This window comes from Chenopodium quinoa, unplaced genomic scaffold, assembly GCF_001683475.1.
Source record: "Chenopodium quinoa cultivar QQ74 unplaced genomic scaffold, ASM168347v1, whole genome shotgun sequence".
Lineage (NCBI taxonomy): Eukaryota > Viridiplantae > Streptophyta > Magnoliopsida > Caryophyllales > Amaranthaceae > Chenopodium > Chenopodium quinoa.
Window position 1 is genome coordinate 1,560,409 of NW_018743792.1, and position 22,712 is coordinate 1,583,120.

The 22,712-nt window shown below is 39.7% G+C and overlaps 2 long non-coding RNA genes across 6 annotated transcripts; one reads left to right on the forward strand and one right to left on the reverse strand.

The window, feature by feature from the left end:
* Positions 1-4,404: 4,404 nt before the first annotated feature.
* Positions 4,405-13,594, forward strand: LOC110685185. 4 transcript variants are annotated; one of them, XR_002503941.1, is made up of 6 exons: positions 4,405-4,585; positions 4,666-4,803; positions 10,326-10,375; positions 10,603-10,767; positions 11,763-12,390; positions 12,930-13,594. It is a non-coding gene; the product is annotated as an uncharacterized LOC110685185 (long non-coding RNA). The 4 variants fall into 4 exon arrangements; XR_002503940.1 differs by having other exon boundaries at positions 4,406-4,585; positions 10,644-10,767; XR_002503939.1 differs by lacking the exon at positions 10,326-10,375 and having other exon boundaries at positions 4,406-4,585.
* A 6,019-nt stretch (positions 13,595-19,613) lies between these two features.
* Positions 19,614-22,458, reverse strand: LOC110685186. Of its 2 annotated transcripts, XR_002503943.1 has the most exons (4): positions 21,771-22,458; positions 20,994-21,146; positions 20,573-20,919; positions 19,615-20,495 (listed from the first exon to the last, which is right to left on the reverse strand). It is a non-coding gene; the product is annotated as an uncharacterized LOC110685186 (long non-coding RNA). The 2 variants fall into 2 exon arrangements; XR_002503942.1 differs by having other exon boundaries at positions 19,614-20,495; positions 20,573-21,146.
* Between the last annotated feature and the right edge of the window lie 254 nt (positions 22,459-22,712).

Consider the following 22,712-nt stretch of genomic DNA (forward strand, 5'->3'; position numbering starts at 1 on the left):
ATCCATTTGAGTGTAATAGATTAGGAAAAAAAAATCATTTTACGCAAATAATATTAATATTAGTAATAAGAATCTTTAATTGCTATTATAATATATAAATTAAGTATACTTCACTATTCAAAAAATATATAAAAATAAATAAATATGTTTCGGTATATAATATTATTGTCTTAAATAAGTTGTCAATTAAAAAGATATAAAAAAAAATAAAGTTAGAATAATAATTATTTTAGAAAAATGGTTTTTGGAGGGAAAAAACAACACCACGGAGTAACATGTGTCATTTTCGGTGTCTATTTTAGTATTATGTTATGTTATTGATATATTGTTATTGATTGATTACTATTTTATTTCTATAGAATAAATAAATACTTTGTAAAAGAATATGGAGGGCCTAATATATAAATATAATATTTTTCAATATATTTTGTCATATGCATCTTTTTAGAAAGAAAACAAATGCCTTGTTATCCATAACTTTTTATTTTTTTTACTCGGTAAGGTCAACCAGCCCCAGCTGAAGGCTCCTATCACTGGAAACCTAGCTGGCAATTCCCTAGAGGGGTAGGGGGTAGGATTTGTCGCTGGTGAGGATCGAACCTCGCACCTCAAGATGCGAGGCGACCTCTTGTGTCACTGCACGAAGAGGTCTCCCTTGCCTCGTTATCCGTATACAGTATCCCTCATTGCACTAAAATAATAATAAAAAAAGAATACTATATCACTCAAACTTATATATAAACGTGGTACAAGTACTTTCTTTTGTTTATATTATTTGTGATTTACCTTGTCACATTTGTTTTTAGGATCTTACTAATGAGCGTTTCGGCCCCTACTAGAGCTTAAGATAACTAATTATTATATAAATTAAAATAATATTAAGTTCGGAATACATGTCAAAATCTCAGGTTAATCAGTTTAATAACTTGTTGGATAGCTTGTACACCAATTCTAATACCGGATACCCAAAATTTGAAACTAAAATCGTAGAAAATTGTTACTAAAACAGTGAAACTCAAATCATTAAAGGTTTCAATTTGGGTATCCGGTTCAGATTCGATGAGATCGGATCGGATTGGGTGTATTTCAAATTTCAATCTTCGCCTATAATTTCTACTTCTACTTAGCAGCCCAAATAAAGTACCCTTCCTTAAATAATTGTGTCCATACTAGTCGAAAGTTGAATCAAATTTTTTTTGAATTGATTTTAGATTGGATCGGTTGGGTCAGGTTATTATACCTCTACAAATCATAAATCAATCTAACCCAAAGTTAAGAAGAAAAAAAAAAGAATAATAATTAAGGCACAAATTATAACAATAAGCTATCTTGCCCTGGAACTTATATTGAGTGGTTCCTTGTTCTAGTTTTCATTTTAAAAACTCTTTACAAAATGTTTAAGTTTTATCTAGAATTTTGACAAGGTAGCCTCATTTTCAAAATAAATGTCCCATTTTTCATAAACTGTCGATTTAAAATAAATATCGCCTTTCTAATTTTAGAAATCTTCACTATTAAAATTAAGAATTCTTCTTCCATGTTTTTTAAGTGTTACACTTGTCAAATACGGCTGTGTTATTTTAAGTGTTACAGTTCCTTTTTTGGCAAAAAAACTACTCCCTCCGTTTTTTTTTATTTGCATCACCTGGTGATGCGCGGAGTTTTAGGAGAGTAATATAATATTGTGAGTGGGTGAACATTTTATTATAGTAAAAGCTAGATGGGGATCATGAAAGAGAAGGAATGTGAGGGAAAATAAATATTTTTATTATATAAGTAGGGATTATAAAGGAGAGAGAAATGATAAAATAATTTAAGTGGGGTTTAAAGTAAGAGGGAGAAATGATAAAATATAGTATAAAGTTACCAAATAAGGAAGTGATGCATTTAAAAAAAAACACCCATAAAAGGAAAGTGATGCATTTAAAAAAAAAATCGAAGGGAGTAAATTTTAATGTAATATTTCTCAACTCTCATGGTCCCCACTCAAACCTACTGCTACTTTTTTTTTTATTATTTATTTTTATATTATTTCTTTTCTTTTATATTTATTACTTTTCGATAAACTATTAATCCCATTATATTTCTTTTATAATTTTTTTAATACTCTAATTATTCCACTTATTATTTTGTATAAGTCAATTAAATTACCTAAAATTATGTGTCGAACAATGTGTAACACTTAAGATTTTTATAATATGATTATATGAGCAAAATAAATAAATATGCGTGAAGAATAAAAAGTACAAGTAGTAAGTGAAATGCGTAGTAGTTTAAGTAATACGTTTTTGTCAATGGATTGAAATTTTCATAAATGTTTAGACGAATTAGACCCACTTAAGTTTGTGGAGGACAAGGCTTGGTCCATAGATTAGCTGTCTTAGGAGCAAGTAAAATTTTCGGATTTTTTCAATGGGTTGGGCTCTCCTTTAATTTTTTTTTTTTTTTTTTTTTGAATTTAAAAAAATGCAAATAATTACTAGACGGAAAAAATCTATCACGCGTCCTCCTATGCGGAAAATTGTGGTACGGATCATGAGATGCTCAGAACCGTTAGATGTCACCATTTTGATTATTTGTGCACCGGCATATCATAACGAGGGAAGCTCATAGAGTACCATTGCGTCCCAAAGAAAAATCTTGTACACATCTAACTATAATATGTCACACTCACATCATCATGGAAAATGATGATAATTATAAAGGAATAGTTAAAATGGTAAGATTTGTAATTTAACACTTGTTTTTGTTTTTTTAGTCAAGAGGCTAAAGTAGTTGGTTAATTCTCTGACATTCAGACGTGATGTCATGGGTTGAATATAATCAAGCTCATTTTAGAAGGGATTTCCCTAATATTTCCCATTCTAGAATGAGTCTTCTCCTTACTATTAAAAAAATTCATGGAAAATGATGAAGTCCTTAGGTAGTTAGGTATGCATTATCCCTACCTTTCAAATTCCACAATATGTGTTACTATTCAAAGGAATAGTGTTATGCCGGTTAAACCTTAAGCTCTTCATAGTATTTGCGAAATTGCCATTGTTGTTTGTTGACTTGCTTTGACTTTTTTTTTTTTTTAAATAATAAAAAAAAACAAAAGGGGATGAAATTAAGGCGTGAGACTAGGGGTGTACACCGGTCCAAAACCGGACCGGACCTGGACCGGACCTGTTTGGACCGGAGACCTGAATTAGAGAATTTTGAGGACCGGAGACCGGACCTGAATCAACAGGTCCGGTTTCGGGTCAGACCTGAAAATTCAGGTTCGGTCCGGGTTTAGACCTGAACAGACCTGAATTTGTATTTTCCCTTTTTTTTTCTTTATTCAAGCCAAAGTTTTGACTAAAAACTATCATCAACAACCTCCTACGAACAACCCACCACCACTAATACATACACCCCTACGCACAGCCCACCACCACAAGCTTCTTTCCTTCTACCACCTACCCCAACTCACCCCTTAACCACCTTAACCCCCTTAACCCAGACACCATAACCCCAACAACCCAGACCCATTGATACCCACCCATAACCCAGAAAAACGAAAAAATTGAAAAAAAAACCCACCACCGTCAGGCATCCACCGCACCCACAACCCAGAAAAACAAAAGAAAAAGAAAAAAACCCAAATCGATTCCACACATACATCCAACATCCGAACAAAAAACAAAAAAACGAACAAAAAAATCGCAAAAAACAAATTATACATAAATTGTCAGAAAATCCGAGAAAAAAAAAACAGAAATTTCGAAAAAATAGATCTACAAACTTAAATTACAAAATTTATAATTTTACATTACAATTTCATTAAAAAAGATAATTATAATCGTAAATTATGTGAAAAATAAAACTAGATCTACATACTAACCTATATTCAACTAAAACTAAAGTATAAACAAACTCTGGTGACGGCAGATGGTGGACGACGGGGCCTCGATGTTGGACGACGGTGCTCCAATCCCACGATGCTGGAGCCAGGAAGAGAGAAGAGGAGAGGAAGAGGAGTCGTTGAGAACCAGAAAGAAAGGGTGAGATTGAGAATCAGAGAGGAAGAGGGGAGATTGAGAATTAGAGAGGAGGAGGGGATACTGAGAATCAGAAAGGATAAGAGAAAAGGTGAGAGGAGAAGAGGCGTTGCTGAATAGTTGAAGTATTAGGTTTTTTAGGCTTTTATATTTTTTTTATATATATATTATATAAAAAATCCGGGTTTCAGGTCCGGACCTGAAAACCCCGGTTTTGGACCTGATCCGGACCGGAACCGGAAACCTTGAATTTCAAGGACCGGGACCGGACCTGAATCTACAGGTCCGGATCAGGTCCGGTCCCAACAGGTCCGGTTCAGGTCGGTTTTCAGGTCCGGTCCTGTTTATGTACACCCGTACGTGAGACAGCCTTCTTGTTTTAAGGCATGACATGCTTTCTCTCTCCTTTGAACCAATCTTTCTCACTTTCCTTTTTCTGTTTTTACCATCTGCTTTCTCACTTACCCATTGTCTTTCATTGTAATTTTTGGACAGAGATGAACTCTCCATTGAAGCGGCTTCTGAGCTTATTCCTCCATTGAATTGAAGCAGATTCTGAGGTCAGATTTTGTCCTTTCTTATGTACATCGTCTTTCAGTTTGAAGGTCAAATTTTTATTTCACCCATATTTTTTTAATAGATGAAACAAAGAATATACCTTAATCGCCTCAAACTCGACGACAACCTCGTTGACGACGGTGTAGTTGCACGCGCTGAAATCGGAAGGGTGGATCGGAAGAGCTTCGGAGAATCTTAGCCTTCTGTTCACTCAATTAAGGTAAATTTTTATTGCCTTTTTCTGTAATTTTGGTTATAATGTCAGATTAATTGGGTTTGTGGGATGAATTGGGTTATTTTTCTTGGCTTAAAAAAGAGATATTTAAGATCGAAAAAAATAATACTACTATTGAAATCAATCATAAAATCAGAAATTCATATTATATTGCATGAATAGATTACCCATAATAAATTGAGGAAATTTACTGCTAGAGATCTATACATCGTCATATTAGAGATGACCCATAATACCATAATACCATGAATAGAATGCATGAGTAGATTACCCATAATACCATGTGTTCCTTATATGTAATCAGAGATGGGTCTGCTCAGATTGTTGGTGGGTGTAGCTGGAATTGCCTCAAAGAGTGTTGCATACAAGTATTCGATGAAATTCCTCTTTGAACTCATTATTAATTTATACTTTGTATGTGTTTTTTAAAAGGATTTATAATGAATGCATGTTGTGTTATTGGTATTTGATGGATTGTGTTTAATTGGGATTTTGTCTTATATTTAATGGATTGTGTTTAATTGCCTCAAAGAGTGTCGCATACAAGGTATTTGCCTTATAGTTATATACATTTAGTTATTCGTTTATCAGATTGTTGGTTAAATTTGGTTTGTGAATCGTGTTCCGAGTGGAAGACTACTATTGGTTTTTTGTGACGTGTTGGATATAAATGATGGTGGCTTAGATTGGAAAGTTGAAATTTTTGGTCTTTTGTTGCTTTTCCTCTATATAGTATTATTGAGGTACTTAATTATATAGATTGTGTTAGATTTCGGGAAAACTCCTCAAATTGGAGTATGTACCATTGATCAATACATATAGAGTTTTACAAGACTCGTAATCCTAGTACAATAAGGATACAAAATATATACAAAACATATCCTAATCTGCGACAAATATTATCATAATTATAATATCTATCACACCCCCGCAGTCATAGCAGGAGGAGGTCGTACGCTAAGATTGGATCTAAAATCCAAAAATAAGTCTTGTGGTAGGCGTTTTGTGAAAATGTCCGCAAACTGATAACTAGAAGGAACATGTAGAACCCAAACTTGTACCAAAGCAACCTTTTCTCGAACAAAATGAATGTCCATCTCCACATGCTTGGTGCGTTGGTGTTGTACCGGGTTACCAGAAAGGTAGATAGTATACTCGATTTAGATAAAGTATGTTGATGCTTAGATGAGAAAGCAGTAATAACCCGATTTGGAACAACGGGTATGGGGATAACCTCCCCCGTCAGCGTCAGTGTAAGTAATCAATCGATGAGAAGCAGACGGATATAGATGTAATTTATGATCAATGGTACCCTGTATATAACGCAGAATGCGTTTCAAAGCATCATAATGAGATTCCCGGGGATCATGCATAAATAGACATACCTATTGTACCGCATAGGCAATATTTGGCCCGGTGAAAGTGAGATACCGAACTGCTAAACTGCGATACAGAGTGGGGTCTCGGAAAGGTGGTCCTGCATCTGCACTAAGTTGTCAACATAAAGAAGCAAATATGCAACCTGTCAGAAGAGGTAGCTGATATAATATCATCAACATAAAGAAGCAAATATGCCATATCATCACCATGTCGAAAAGTAAAAAGAGAGGTGTCACTTTTAGCAATGACAAAAACCAATCTGACCAAAAAGTTCGCAAAGCGTTGGTACCAAGCTCGAGGAGCTTGCTTCAACCCATATATAGCCTTACGAAGTCAACATACATAGGAGGGTGCTCTCCGATCAACAAAACCCGGAGGTTGATGCATATATACCGTTTCCTGCAAATCACCATGTAAAAAGGCATTTTTGACATCTAATTGATGAATCAACCACTTTTTAGCCAAAGCTAAGCTGAAAACAGTACGAATAGTGGCCGGTTTAACTACCGCACTGAAAGTCTCATCACAATCTAAACCAACTTCTTGCGACCTACCATCACAAACAAGACGAGCTTTGTGCCTTTCAAGGTCACCATTAGACTTGTACTTGTGCTTAAATAACCACATACTATTAACAATGTTCACCCCCGTAGGCCTAGGTACCAATTCCCAAGTCCCTGTTTTAATAAGAGCATCAAATTCATCTTGCATTGCCGCACTTTAGTAAGAGCATTTTTATATGTCTTAGGGAATTATGTGAAGGGATGGTCATATTAGCTTGGTGACATTTGGGGTTTGGTTTAAAAATTCCGTGTTGACTACGAGTCACACGAGGGAAAGGTGTTAGGGGGGTGAGTGGGCCGAATGGGCATGATGCCCCTTAATGGGGGGGGCGTATATGAGGAATTGCAAGTAGTTGGAGTAATGGGTTGGATCGGTGAACTTAAAGAATTGGAGGAAGTAGGCTGATTTGGCGAAGCGGGCCCAACAGGAAGGTTAGTGGAGTTGGGTTGATTTGTGCGCAAGGGAAAAGTGGGGTGTGTTAGTGGGCTGCTAGGTGGCGGACTGATTTGGTTTGGTGAGGGCGGTGTGGACTGATTTGTGTGGGGAGTTCAGGCTTACGTTTGACGCCATAATGGAGATAGTAAAGGACTTGGCTCCGTATCCTCGAGAAAAGAGTAGTCATATTTTTTAAATTGACTTAGATTATGAAACAGAAATTGAGTCTCATCAAATGTGACATGACGGGAAATAATGATCTTATGCGTGGAAAGGTCAAGACACTTATAACCTCTATGGTTGGTTGGATATCCTAAGAAAACACATGGAGTGGATCTAGGGGCCAACTTGTGAGGGGCCGTAGCTGATAGGTTAGGAAAACAAAGATAACCAAAGACTCGTAAATGATCATAGGACGGAGTTTTACGAAACAAAGCATAAGTGAGAGTCCTATTGGCAAGAGCTTTGGTAGGCATGATGTTAAGAAGATAGGTTGCCGTTTCTAGAGAACCTACCCAATAGGAAGGAGGAATCAAAGCATGAATAAGAAGAGTACGAGAGATGTTATTCAAGGTTCGGATCATGCGTTCGGCCTTCCCATTTTGAGATAAAGTGTGTGGACAAGAAAAACGGAAAACTAAGCTGTTAGTGACACAAAATAGTTTAAAAGGATCATTATCAAATTCTCTACCATGGTCACTTTGAAAGGATTTAATTGGCCGTTCAAATTGAGTGGCAACATAAGCTCTAAAATTCAAAAAAGATTGAAAGGCTTGTGATTTGAATTTTAATGGAATAGTCCACACAAAATGAGTAAAATCATCCAATAGTACTAAATATTATTTGTGACTTTGATAGCTACGAATAGGTGAAGTCCACAAATTGGCATGAATAATTTCAAAAGTAGTAGAAGTAGTACTATTAAAATTATGAAACGGCAAACGCACATGTTTTCCTAATTGACAAGAATTGCAAAAAGTAAAATCATGCTCCTTATTACATGAAATATGATTTCTAGACCGAAGAAAGCTTAAAACTGAATTTCTCGGGTGCCCAAGGCGATCATGCGAAGAGGGTGTAGAGGCAGCAGTGAGTGTGGTAGCAAGACACGTGGATGAACTAGTGTTAGTGGTCACAGGATATAGGTCCCCCGAACTATTGCATCTTGTTATTACCTTCCCCGTACGAAGATCCTTCATTGAAAAACTAAAGGGATCAAATTCAATTGACACAGAGTTATCAGAAGTGAATTTACGAACAGAAATAAGGTTTTTAACGAATTGAGGTGCTAAAAGAACATCACAAAGATTGGGGGGGTTTGGAGTTAGGAAAAGTGGTGTGACCGTAACCTGTTACCGGAATGCGACTACCATTACCAACTAAAATATGATTATTGGTGCTCAAACTAAAAAGGGGCATGAGAGTACCTGAATTGTTGGTCATGTGTGAAGTTGCTCCGGAATCCACGTACCATGAGTTGTCTTGCGAGAGAGACATAGTAGCAAAAGAGTTCCCCAACTCGGTAGGAGTCATGAGCGGTCCATAGGTAGGGGCTTGATAAGCCTGGTACGGAGCCTGAAATTGTTGTTGGGGATATTGGGCCACATATGCAGCCCGTTGTTGCTGAGGTGCGGGCCGATATTGAAATTGAGCTTGTTGAGGGTATGGAGAAGGAGCTACTGCCCATTGTTGAGGTTGTTGGTGGGCCCAAGGGGATGGATTGGCCCATTGGATAGGCTGATTTGGACTTTGTTGTTGTTGTTGTTGTTGCTGCTGTTGTCCATTCTCTCTCCCACGACCCCTGCCTTTCCCCTTGCCATTGCCTCCTTTACCACGACCTCACCCCCCACCTCTTCCAGCACTGTGACGCTGCTGCTGCGACGACGGTGATGCGGCCGGTGTAGGAGCAGCACTAGTGGGTGCAATGGTGGAGTTTTGGGCAACGAAAGAAGCCGATTGTGAGCCTTGATTGTTGGAGCGACGGGTTTCCTCGGGCGTGACCGGGCTGTTTCAAAAGAGGGGAGGGGTTCTGTTTGTTGAATGATGGTGGCTACGTTGTCGTAATCCGTGTTGACGAGGCCAGAGACGAGCCGGATCACGAGCTTTTGTTCCGTAACCAGTTGATCAACTGCGGCAAGTTGGTCCTTAAGATTCTTGAGTTGTTGGCAATAGGAACTAATGTCAGAGAAATTTGATAGATGAAAGAGATTAAATTGATAACAAAATTGTATCTTGAAAAATATCCCTCAAGTTGTTCCAAATTTTGATGTGCCGAATCTCCCTTGCAAAGGATTGTTTGAAGAAGGTCCACAGATATTGTTCCATAAATCCATTGCTTAGACAATGGAGTCAAGCCTAAGCCATAGCGATGTTGAGATATCAGTGGGGCGAGGAATTGATGAATCAATGTGGTCAAGAACATTAAAGGCATGACAATGAACCTCAAAGAGTTCAACCCAGTTCGAATATTAAACTTTTTCCCGATCAAGAATCAACAGAATTGCATTCTTGATATTGTTGATTGAGAGAGCCGGGTGGTACTCCGTCGACGGTGGAGGTGGTGGTGGAGTGGGCTGGTCGTCATCCTTTGCCATGGAGAAACGCTGCTACTGGCTTTGCTAGAAGAACTCGGCTTTGAATTGCAACGCACTACCAAAAAGTATACCGAAGGCAATTTACTAAAGTCAACAATTAAAAAAAAAAAACTAATTAAAGTAACAATGTCAGTGCTTGCAATCGGTGAGAGAAAGTATAATATGACAAAGCTACAATCAATATGAGAATTAATTATAGCTAAAAGTCAAAAAATAATTTGCAGAAGCTAGATCGAAACCTAAAGCTGTGATATCATGTTAGATTTCGGAAAAATTCCTCAAATTGGAGTGTGTACCATTGATCAATATATGTAGAGTTTTACAAGACTCGTAATCCTAGTACGATAAGGATACAGAATATATACAAAACATATCCTAATCTGCGACAAATATTATCATAACTATAATATCTATCAGATTGTTTCGGCAAAGAACCGTCGATGAATATCGGGTATGTGTACAATAAGATAGAGATAGAACTAAAACACAAAACTTGGTGCTCACAATAATTCTCTCTCACTTCCCTCACTACAGCAGAAGGAATCGTCGCTGTTCAACAGAATGCCTTCATGCTTTGCGTTGTGGTAATTTTCCTCGAATTTTCCCTTTTCTACGGGATCAGATTCAAAGCGTTTCAATTTTTCTTTTTAATTTTGTTTAATTTTGATTGTAAATTCAATTTTAGGATTCCGATAATCTTAGAGAGCTCCCAAGTACTCCACTCAAATGCTTTGGGAGCTCCGTACCTCTTAACTTTCTCCTCACAAGTATTTCAAACTCTGTAATTTATTGTTTTATGAATTTTTTGCAGATTTTTATAATTCATTCTGATTTTTAATCATGTTTTGGAAGATATGCAAGCTTTCGATGAGTTGAGGAAGCTGGAATTGTTCTTCAAGGATGAGAGCAGGCATGGTCTTTCAGTTTCGGGTCTCTATGAACTTTTTCAGCATGCTGGCAATGTGTTACCGAGTCTGTAAGTCTTAATCTAAGAACTCATTTTCGTAATTGTGTATTGAATGTTGCTATTGGAAAATTTGGAAGACTGAACTCATTTTTGGCTATTTATGTGCTTTGGTTTGTGATTAGAGCTATCATTGTGTGGTTGATTATTTTTGGAGGGAGGGGGAGTGCGGAAGCAATAAATTTTATAGTGTGGCTCTTTGGACCTACCTTGAGAAGGGAAAATCCTACGAGTGCGTAAATGATTTGTGGCCTATGTTTAATAAAATGAATTACATTTTTACCACAAAAATATACCCATAATAGTTGGGTTATTGTATTGACCTTGAATATTTGACAAACACTAAATTTAGGCTTAATCATGAGAGAATTAATGAAATATCATGAACTTGGGTTTTTGGTAACATGTTTTAATTGAGAATATGACGCGGGGGGTAATTTTGATGGGGGGCTCTTTTCTAGCTTGCTGGATCAAGTCATTGGTAGTTTCAAAGAAATCTAGATATGCTAATTTCCCCTTATTTGCTCATTAGTTTTCACTATAACCGGTATCTTATCTCTTTCTTTCCCTCCTGAGTCCTGACCATTTGTTATGTAATAGCAATAGGGGGAGCCAGGGAAGGCATTTTAATGATATGAATTGACGATAGGGGTGGGGGGGCCATTTAAGTAGTTACATCATGAGCCGTCGTCTTAAATAATAAGCTATTTAGTTAGAAAGAGAGCTCTATAAACAAAGCTAATGATAGAGAGGAGTCATGTTGAATATTGTGATGACTGGTTAGTTTGTGCAATTTCCCATTAAAAAAAAATAACAAAAAAGATCAACACACAGACACACCAAACAAACATTTTCTGCTTGCATTGAATGAGAACTATGGGCAATTTGATGAGCCATTTTATGTATTTTGTTGAACTTTATTTGTAAATACTTCATCTTGATATATACAGACTTAGTTAGTATTAATTAAAACTTATCTGCTGTTTTTTCTTTTTCTTTTTCTGCAGATTATGAAACTTAATGATATGTGTGTTGGCAGTTGAGTTATCAATGAGAGTTAGTTGATCTGCTCATTTGGAATTGTAGAATCAGTTCTTTGGAGATAGTTGATTAACTGAATACCTCTGGAGCTGGTTTTATTGATTTATGGATGGAGATGAATATGCATTCTGCTTTACCAATGCAGACATCAAGTGGAAATTGTTACAATGAATTGAAAGTTCCTGAATCATACACTTCTCCTCTACCAGTTCTGGCTAATCCTTTCTTTGTGTCATCGTCAAGGGAAATGATTGCAAACAGTTTACAGATGCAGGCTGACCCTATAGTTCTCATATTGGTTCTTCCAGTAGTGCTTCTCCATTTGTAGGCAGATTCATATCACGACATTAATAGACTTATGCTGGCTGAATGGCACGATGCAGATGAAGCTGGAAAAGAAGAGGTCATCATCAATGGATAAGATTATGAAGAAGTTGAAATCTGCTCAGAAGAAAGCTCAGAACATGAGGAGCACAATACCAACCAGTCAGACGCTTCAGGTGTCTAAAACGAGCAATAATGCAGTATCTTTCCGGACTCGTCTGATGGGTTCCCTCAGTGGTTGTTTTACATGCCATGCTTTCTAAACTGAAGGTAAATTATTTATATACTAGGGGAATGTTAATAAATTTAATGTCATTAGATTATCAAAAGAGTAGTCTATATTTCTGCGTTGTACACTTGTACTGTCCATATGAACTGTCATGTTAACATGTTTGCAATACATTGACATTTTGTGCGTGTGAATTATAGGACATCTATAAGTATATTTGCAGTCAGATTTCGATAATGATTCTATTCAATGCTCATAACCTCATATAGAATAACATAGGTAACCTTTTTAATACTCTATGGTGAGAACTAGAGCTTTAATTATTTGGTCCGATTTTTGTTAGTCAAGACATTCTTATGCTTAAGCTCCTTACTTTTGGAGACCAAATTAATTAACATTTGATCTATCAACTTAGATTGACTTGACCAATTATTTACTGCCACTCTTCTTTTCGAGGGAAAGTGTAAGCTCAAAGATGCTGTAAATGAACGTTTCTCGACCATTCTTTTTATGATAACCTTCCATTTCCTTGCAACATTTCAATTTATTTCAGCAGCAAACTCACTGATCAATTTTGCAGGCTCGCAGCAGGACTCTTTCAGCTGGAACAGTATACAAACTGGTACACAGCATGCTGCATGCTTCATATACAATGCTACAGCCGGTCAACCGGTGCCCATTTAGCTAGTACTTGAAACATTTCTTTGTCCTCTTCGAAATGTTGTTTTGTTCACTCCGCTCTTTTTTTTTTTTTTTTTTGGAGATAGGGGGTGGGGGGATGTCTAGCAGGGATCCAGATTATATTGTAGTGTATATTTAAATTGTTGTGGATTTGACGAATAATGTGCTATGGTCAAAATTAAGGCACGACCTGACACTCGATACGTTGCACGACAACGAAAGGCGACTGACGACCCTGTAATTGACTCAGCGAAAGATAAGGAAGTGATAAAGGTCCATGATGGCACTATAGCTATTTCCCAGCAGTTTGCTCAGTAAAAGTGATTCAAACCTCAACCTCAACCAGATAAGTCCAGAAGTCGAAAATAAGTCCCAAGACTTCGTCAACAACCGATTCCCTATTTCTTAGGGGAACGGATACAAGCTTCCAATGACACTTAAGCTAGGGTTTAAACGCTCATGATTAGCATTATAAATAGCATAATAATTGTACTAAGCAAGGACACAGTTCATACGCACTCTACCCTCAATTCTAAGCTTTCATACTCATTGCATTCAAAGTAATTCATAGTGAAACTGTGGTCTTGCACCCACTTGCAGTTTTTCCCACATTTGGGTTTTCTGCGTCATCAAAATACCTTGTCCTTTACTTGCTTTAACCTTAGTTTTATTCGTTTTCTATAGTTAATCCTCTAGCCATTGAACGTCCTAGCCTTATGTCGCCTTTAGGCGAAATTTGGCAAAAACAATTTGGCGCCCACCGTGGGGCCGGCGACTAGATTTTCGTTCAATTCCAAAAACCTCGCCCTTTGACCACTGGTCCAGCCTTCATGGTTTCTTCAGAAGAAAACATGACCCTCGAGCAGCTCATGCAGGAAGTTCGCAAGACTAAAGAAGAGCTCGTGCAGCAGAAGGCGGAGAACGCACGTCTCGCTTATGAGAGCCAGAAGAGCGTAGATACCCTCAGGAAAGAGTTGGACTTCGTCCGCAGCAACGTGCCAGGTCGGCGTCGCAATACCAACGACATCCCCATCATGATGAACCTGGACTTCGAAGAAGAATCAAGTGCTGATGAGGAAGACGAAGAAAATATTGCGGAGCGCACCAATCAAGAGGATGACGACAAGGCAGATCCGACAGCTCAGAGGTTGAACAAGATCGAGGCCCAGAACGCCAAGTTGCTCCGCCTGCTAAAGAGGCTGCCATTGCGCCAGTTCTAATCGTGATGGAAGAACCTGATGGCTTCGCTGCGTCGCCCTTCGTGGAAGAGATAACGATGGCTGACATCCCCAGAAGGCTCAACATTCCCCCTCCAGCGATGCTTTATGATGGAAGCACCTGCCCGTTGGAGCATGTCAATCATTATAAGCAAATTAAGGATATGGTAGTATTCCATCCCCCGCAACCTGCTCGAGCCAGTCCTCTGCAAATCTTTTGGAGCTACCCTTACAGGGCCTGCCCTTGAATGGATGTGTGATATCAAACGAGGCTCCATTACTAATTTTTAAACTTTGTGTAACATTTACAACAAGTTCAACAACAGTTGCAAAGTGAAAAGCAAACGAGCAACCTGTACCGCATCGTCTAGACAAATGGGGAGTCCATCAAATCGTACTTCAGCAAGTTCAACAAGCAAATGATTGGCATCAAAGGATATGACGTCTGAACAGCCATAGAAGCCTTTAAGAGAGGATTGTCGCTAGATTCGAAGCTATACAAAGAGCTGACCAAATACCCTTGCACGACCTTTGAAGAAGTCAGGACTCGCGCCCTAGCCCAGATGCGAATGGAAGACGACATCGCTATCAGAAAAGGCATCAAGCTTGCAACTGCCGCTAGCAACGAAAGGATCGACAGAAGGTCCAACGACAAGAAGAACTAACGTCGTAAACCCTATGACAGGCTAGCTTAGGTAAACAATGTCAATAATGTCGATAAAGCTAACAATGCACAAAGCTCTGTTGACAGGTCTCAAAAGCAAGATGCCAACGCATACCCCGAGATTATTGAGTACGGATTCTGCGTCGACATCGGGGGCGTTGTGAATGCCTTGCATTCCTTAGGCGCCTTCGCCCGTTGGCCCAGGAAGAGCAAGAGGCCAAATGAAAGTAAAGACAAATCCAAGTGGTGCGACTAGCATAGCGACCATGGCCATTGTACTGAAGATTGCAACGCCTTAAGGAAAGAAATAACCTTCCTCTTAAAGAAAAGGTCATCTAAAGGAGCTAATGGGAAAAGGTAAGTCAAGCGACAAAGAGATGACGTCCCAGCAGCCTCCTAAGGCCTAGACAATCTCTAAAGTAGTTAATGTTAACTCTTGTGGATCCGATATTTGTGGACTAACGTACTCTGCAGCAAAAAAAATAGCAAGAATAGGTAACCCCGAGGAAGCTGTTCCAAAAGACGCAAGATTAAATCAAGACAAAGCTCTGGAAGCATTGGTGATCTCCTTCGACGATTGCCACTTGGGAGACTACCAAGAAGAGCATCATGGTTTATTAGTGATATCCCTCACCATTGGCAATTGCCTCCTGCGAAGAGTGTTAGTCAACGGAGGAAGCTCAGCCAATGTTCTCTTCAAAAGTACCTTAAAAGACATGGGAATCGACACCAGAGACGACGTTAGAAAGTCAACCGTTCTGTAGGTTTCAGCGGAGAAGCCCTCAATATAAGTGGAGAGATCGTGCTGCCTACATATGCTCAAGGTGTCAACCTGTCAACGCGCTTCAACGTCGTGGATTGCCCGTCGGCCTATAATGCCATCATTGGTCGACCTTGGATCCATAGGATGAAAGCCGTCCCCTCAACGTACCATCAGACAATCTTTCCAGCCAAGTGGGGTATGTAAGAAATCAAAGGAGAAAGGAAAGAAGCTAGAAAATGCTACAGTTCTACCTTGAAGCCGTCCAAGAGGACGGTATAGCAATTACAGCAAGGATCAGCGTCAGAGGAGCCTGACGAACAAGCAATAGACGAAGTGGCGCTGGATCCCAGCAACCCGTCCGAATTAGGGTGTCGCTCGACCCAGGTATAAGGTTTGAACTCATTGAATTTCTTAAAGCTAATGCAGATTGCTTTGCTTGGTCGCATGAAGATATGGCAGGTATTAGCCCTGACGTAATCACTCACAAGCTAAACAATGACCCCAACCATCGACCAATCAAGCAAAAGCGACGAAAGTTCGCACATGAAAGAAATCCAGTGATCATGACGAAGTAAAAAAGCTGATCGAAACAGGAAAAATAAGAGAAGTTAAGTACACCGACTGGCTAGCAAACGTCGTGGTGGTTAGCAAAAAGAATGAAAAATGGAGAGTGTGCATAGACTTCACCAACTTGAACAAAGCATGCCCAAAAGATCCATTCCCCCTGCCTCATATCGACACAATGGTCGACGCAACTGATGGGCACGAACTGCTCACCTTCATGGACGCATATTCAGGGTACAACCAAATATTGATGCACCTGGAAGATCAAGAGATGACAGCCTTCATGACGGACAAAGGAATATACTGTTATAAAGTCATGCCTTTTGGCTTGAAGAACGCAGAAGCGACGTACCAAAGACTCGTCAATAAAATGTTCAAAGATCAACTAGGAGATACGATAGAGGTGTACATCGATGACATGCTGGTCAAATCAAAGAAAGCCGTTGATCACATCGGACACCTCAAGCAGTCCTTCGACGTCCTAAGACAATATGGTATGAAACTAAACCCTGCTAAATGTTCTTTTGGAGTCTCTGTAGGAAAATTTCTAGGGTACATCGTGACCCAGCGAGGTATCGAAGCAACTCCTGATCAAATCAAAACCACAATCAATAGTTAATCCCCAAGGAACGTCAAGGAAACCCAAAAGGTGACAGGACGCGTCGCAACACTAAACAGATTCATATCCAAGTCGTCCGACAAATGTCACCTTTTACAACGTCCTGAGAAAAAACAAAGGGTTTGAATGGACGGAGAAACATGAGAAAGCTCTTTTGGACTTGAAGCAGTACATGGCATCACCGCCACTTCTTTTCAAACCAAAAGAACATGAGACGTTGCAACTATACCTACCAGTAAACACGACATCAGTTAGTGCAGTTCTTCCAAGGGAGGACGACAACCATCAGTTGCCCGTCTATACGTCAGTAAGTCTTTGCTTGACGTAGAGACCAGGTATTCTTCCCTTGAAAAATTAGTACTTGCTTTGGTTACAGCAGTTAAAAAGTTACGTCATTATTTTGAAACCCACCTAGTGGTGGTACGAAGTAACTTTCCTATCAAGCCTGTCTTGCGTAAACCAGAGTTAACAGGTAGAATGGGCAAGTGGAGTGTCGCCCTAAGCGGGTACGACATCAAGTACTTGCATAGGATGGCAATAAAGTCCCAGGCACTAGCAGACTTTGTGGCAGATTTCAGCTCGGATTTGGAGCCATTAGCCACCCAAGAGTTAGAGGAAATAAATAGTGCATGCCAAGAAGCAATTTGGACGATGTTCTGTGATGGCTCGTCGAACCAGAGAGGCGTCGGGTCAGGCGTTGTGCTAAAATCGCCATAAGGGGACATGATCGTACAATCCATTTGCTGCGACTTCAAGGCAACCAACAATGAAGCAGAATAAAAATCACTAATTGCAGGCAGACCGTCGCGTCAGACTTAAAAGAAATTGGTTTGAACGTCTATAGTGACTCTCTGCTCATCATTAGTCAATTAAATGGAGAATTCACAGTTAAAGACTAAAAAATGATGGCCTACTTGGAGATTGCCAAGAGGAAAGCAAAGCAGTACAACCCATTCACGATCAAACAAGTCCCAAGAGACAAGAACACTCAAGCTGACGCCCTAGCCAACCTAGGCTCGACACTCAGAAATTCGCCCTTCAGCACCATTCCTTTGGTCCACCTGCAAAAGCCGTCAGTTGACACATCCCAAATTCCTAACGTCATGACGATAGACGCTACTCCCAATTGGACGATGCCAATAATCAAATACTTGAAAGACGACGTCTTGCCAGACAATCCTCTCGAAGCAAGAAAACTCAGGTATAAAGCATCTAGATACACCATATTACATGACGTGCTATTCAAAGTGTTTTCCACAGGTGTTTTTTGCAGAGATGCCTTGTCGGCGACGAGCGACAAAAAGTCTTACAGGAACGCCACGATGGGGAATGCGGGAACCATTCTAGAGGCCGCAGCTTGGCAAACAAGCTTCTACGAATCGGCTACTTTTGGCCAACCATAAAGAAAGACGCGGAAGCTTACGTTGCGAAGTGCGAAAGCTGCCAGCGTTATGCAGGATTGACGCATAAGCCACCTGAGATGTTGTACCCTACGCTGTTCCATGGCCCTTCATGAAATCGGGGATGGACATAGTAGGAAAGCTACCAACAGCCCCTGGGCAAAAGATCTTCATGCTCGCACTAACGGACTACTTTTCAAAGTGGATCAAGGTTGACTCGTTCACTTAGGTACGCGACAGAGAATTCATTTCATTTTTATGAATAACATAATTTGCAGGTTTGGAATCCCCTCCGAGATCGTTTGTGACAACGAATCACAATTCATAAGTGACAAACAAGACGACTTTGCGAGAAATGGAATATCAAACTTTGCATGTCCACACCAAGATACCCTCAAGCCAATGGTCAAGTCGAGTCGAGCAATAAAACATCATCCAATCCTTAAAGAAGCGACTCAAGTCAGCCAAAGGAAAGTGGGCTGAAGAACTCTCGTTGGTCCTATGGGCGAACAGGACAACCCCTAGGACGTCGATTAGACAAACCCCGTTCTCCCTTGTATATAGGTGTGAATCAGTCTTACCATCTGAAGTACGCATCCGAACAGCAAGATACGGTCTCATGACGACAGATCAAAACAACATAGAACTGTCGGCCGACCATGACACATCTAAAGAGCTAAGGGAAGCAGCGTACGTCAGAATGGTAGCGCAACAATAAATTGTTGCACGAACTTTTAACAAGAACGTTAAAGCCAAAGTATTCAAAGTAGAAGATTGGGTGTTAAGAAAAGTCTTCCAAAACACCAAAGATCCGACAAACGACAAATTAGGTCCGACGTGGGAAGGACCCTACCAGATCCTCGACGTCGCTGGTAAAGAGGCATACAGACTTATGTCCAAAGAAGGTAAGATCGTTCCTCGAAGCTGGAACGCGACGCATCTTAAACTTTACCATTTTTTGGTAAAGACCTAAGGTACAACGCCCGATCTTAAGTCTTAAAGTTATTTTTTAATTTTACATTTTGGACAACGGGTACTGACTTAGGCATCGGAGGTCCGTTGGCAAAAACGCCAACAACCAAGTCCTAACGCTTGCTTTGCAGAAAACGCAAGGGCTTCAAACGCCAGATTTGGACGAGACACGATAGAACGTCAGTCGCGACCAGAGATAACTTACTGCCATGGAAAAAGAATATCTTACTATCGACATCAACTCTTGGCCAATTGACGTACGACATCAGATATTGGGGGCAACACCCACCCACGTATTACATACGTACTAAAGTGTTTTCAAGTTTTTGCCTAAGTATCAAAGTTACTAAGTGTAGCAGTTGAAAGCATAGCGAAATTCATGAAATTCGCACTTAGAAAAACTTCCTAAGTTCGTTTAAATTTTGTATTCTTTTCACAAAGGTTGTACGCATGATATTCAAAGTAATAAAACACACGACATTTTTTATGCATAGCACAAAGTTTTTGCAGGATTCACAAAGTTTGCAAAAAAGACTGACTGTTCCACGACAGCTAGTAAAAATACAGCGCTAGAAGATTGTTCAAAGTACTTAAAAAGCAGGAAATGAACCTGATCGTCCCATGACGACCAGTAAAGAGTACGCAAAAATAGAAATAGTTCAAGGCAGCAGAAAGTTCAACAGTACGACAAAAGGCAGAGACAACAAAAGTCAAGCATCATCAGCATTGACGCCAATATTTGCAGAAGTATCACCAGCATGGAGCCTAACATCTGCAGGGGCATCAACTTCTGTAGTAGCCTCGATGGTCTTTGCACCGAAAGCTGCATCATCAACCTTTTCCAATGAGTCCGCAGTAGAACGGTCATCCTCACTAGGAGCCTTAATATCTGAAGCCAGATTCGTCGCAGTACCCAAAGACACCAGGAAAACATCCACCTCCTTCTAAGCATCTTTAGTGATCAGACAACCGTCGAGGAAACGCTTCAGCAATTTGGCACGAGCAGTCAGTTGGTCAAGGCACTTGGAGTTTTGCGTATCCTCACAAACTTCAGCTATGGATGCCTCCAGCTCAGATACCTGCTTGCCCTTCTCTTCTAATAAAGCATTCAACTCAGAAATCTGCTTCAACTTCTCTCCTAAAGCCTTCTTTAACTTGGTCGCCTCCCCCTCAGCAGTTGATAGTGCTAACAGTAGCACGAAGATAGTTCATTTCCTTCTCCCCAGAAATGAAGTGACCTCGCACCGCCACTAGATCCTGCAAAGCCTGTACAAGAGATAGTTAGAGGTCGCACGACATGACGTCATACAAGAAGAAAGAGCAAAGGCTAAATGGGAAATTACATTGAGCTGAAGCGACACCGCTTCACTAATGATACTAGATGGCGTCATTTTCTCTAAACGTTTTTCAGCACCAGGAAACAACAACTTCTCAGCAGAAGGCCAAAGGGAGGACGACATAGATGTACCTGAGAGGAAATTAGCTGGTACGCGTACCATGTAATCAGAATCCTTAGGTGCCTTGGGTGGTATCTCCTTAGCACGAGGAGAGGTACGTATCTGGAGAGGCTTGACGTCCAAAACCTTGATGTCCGACTAATCATAAACAGTTTGTTTCTTCTTCTTCGTTGCGTGTTCCACCATCTCATTGAAAGACATCGCAGTTCTCTTGGTCTTCCCAGATTGTGCCTCTAAAAGAACAACGCACGTCAAAACAAGAAGCAACAAAATAAAAAATAAAACAAGTGAAGCACAACCAACTTACCAGACGCCATCTCTTGTTCACCGCCTTCTTCTTCCTCAACCTCTTCAACTGCGACGGGGCGCACAAATGTTCAATATTCCTTAGCAATGCTTAGCACAACCTCCACTTTGCGCAAACTTTTCCTCCCAGGAGTCACGACGGCGACGTCAATTTCTGCAACAAAGCAAGCCATAAGAACACATGTCAACAAAGCAAACCACAACGAATCCAGCACGCGTCTTCCCCTAAAGACTCCTTGTCAACAAACAAATAACGCGCTTCCAACTGCGATCATTCACCTTCCCAGCTTTCTCCACCAGAGCAAGGTGTCCTCTCTTTAGTATCAAGGTACACCTATTCTTCTTAGTAATTTGCAATTTATAAGCGTAAATTAAATCTGACAGGTCGTATGGCTCCTTCCAATCTTTGGTCACTTTTTCGATGACGTGAGCTATCGTCTAAAATTGAGGCATCACTTGCCCTAGACTTAGGTCCAAGACTCCCATCAAAGATCGCGGCAGGGACCAAATTGAAAGGTGTACCCCAACCTAAAAGGGTACTCGTACAATACGATGTGCACATTCCGGCATCCCTACCAAAGCGACAAAGGACGCCACATCTTCCTCTGCAAGGTCACTTGGTGATCATCATTATATTGTCCGCCATATCGCCAACAACTTTACTCTCCCCTCTTTCCAAAACCCTAAACGAAAACCTAGTTCGCTGAGGCAAATTCGGCTTACCAGACATACGCAAGCAACAAATTGAAAAGAAATTAAGTCGAAGTACAAGAGTTACCTGGTGAAATTGGCTGGAATTAGTTGAAAAAGCTCGAAGTGCTAGAAGAATTCAAAAAGATTGAATCACTTTGAGGATTTTTTGGAGAGAGAAAATGCAAAGATTTAGGAAGTGTGTAGAAGTGGAAAAGAGAAGAGGCACAATTATTTTTGCAATAATTGTTTCGGGGTTTTCTGAGGTGTCCTGCGGGAGAGTTACGATTCCAAGACTGAGCTGCCGATGCCTGTACCTGCAAGATCACGAAGACTCCGATTGGTAGGAGCTCCGCCTCCGACGATCAAGTTAGTATACGTACAAGAGGAAAAAGTACGGAAAAGGTGAAGTTCTTCTCGCTGATTGGGAGAATTCCGCAATTAATATTTCTCGGTAATAGTGTTTGTATTTTTTAATGTCCTATTAATGAGGTTTGTCCCACTATTTATAGTGGGACAGACAAGTCCCCCATGTAGGGTTCCAAGGACACGTGTCAACGGGGGATTGGAGCCCTGTTGACTAATGGCGATACGCACTACTACATTTAAGAGCTAATACAACGGCTTTTTCCGTTGTATTAGGTGTCAAAAACTGTTGTATTAGACCTAATACAACGGCTAGCAACCGTCAGATTTGGTGGGGTTGGATTAGGTCTAATACAACGGCAAAAGTGACCTAATCCAACGGATTGAGCAATCCGTTGTATTAGGTTCCCTTTTTTTGTTTTTGGGAATAATTGGACCTAATCCAACGGATTAAATCTTTTTTTTTTTTTTTTTAATCCGTTGTATTAGACCTTTTTTTTTTTTTTTTTTTTTTTGAAAATCGTTGTATTAGGTAATTTTCTTAATATTTTTTTTGGAATATATAATTATATATTATACCAATATATATATATTATATATAATTAATTAGTTTAAATCTAAAAGGTATAATATATAATAATATAAATTATATTAGTATATTTAT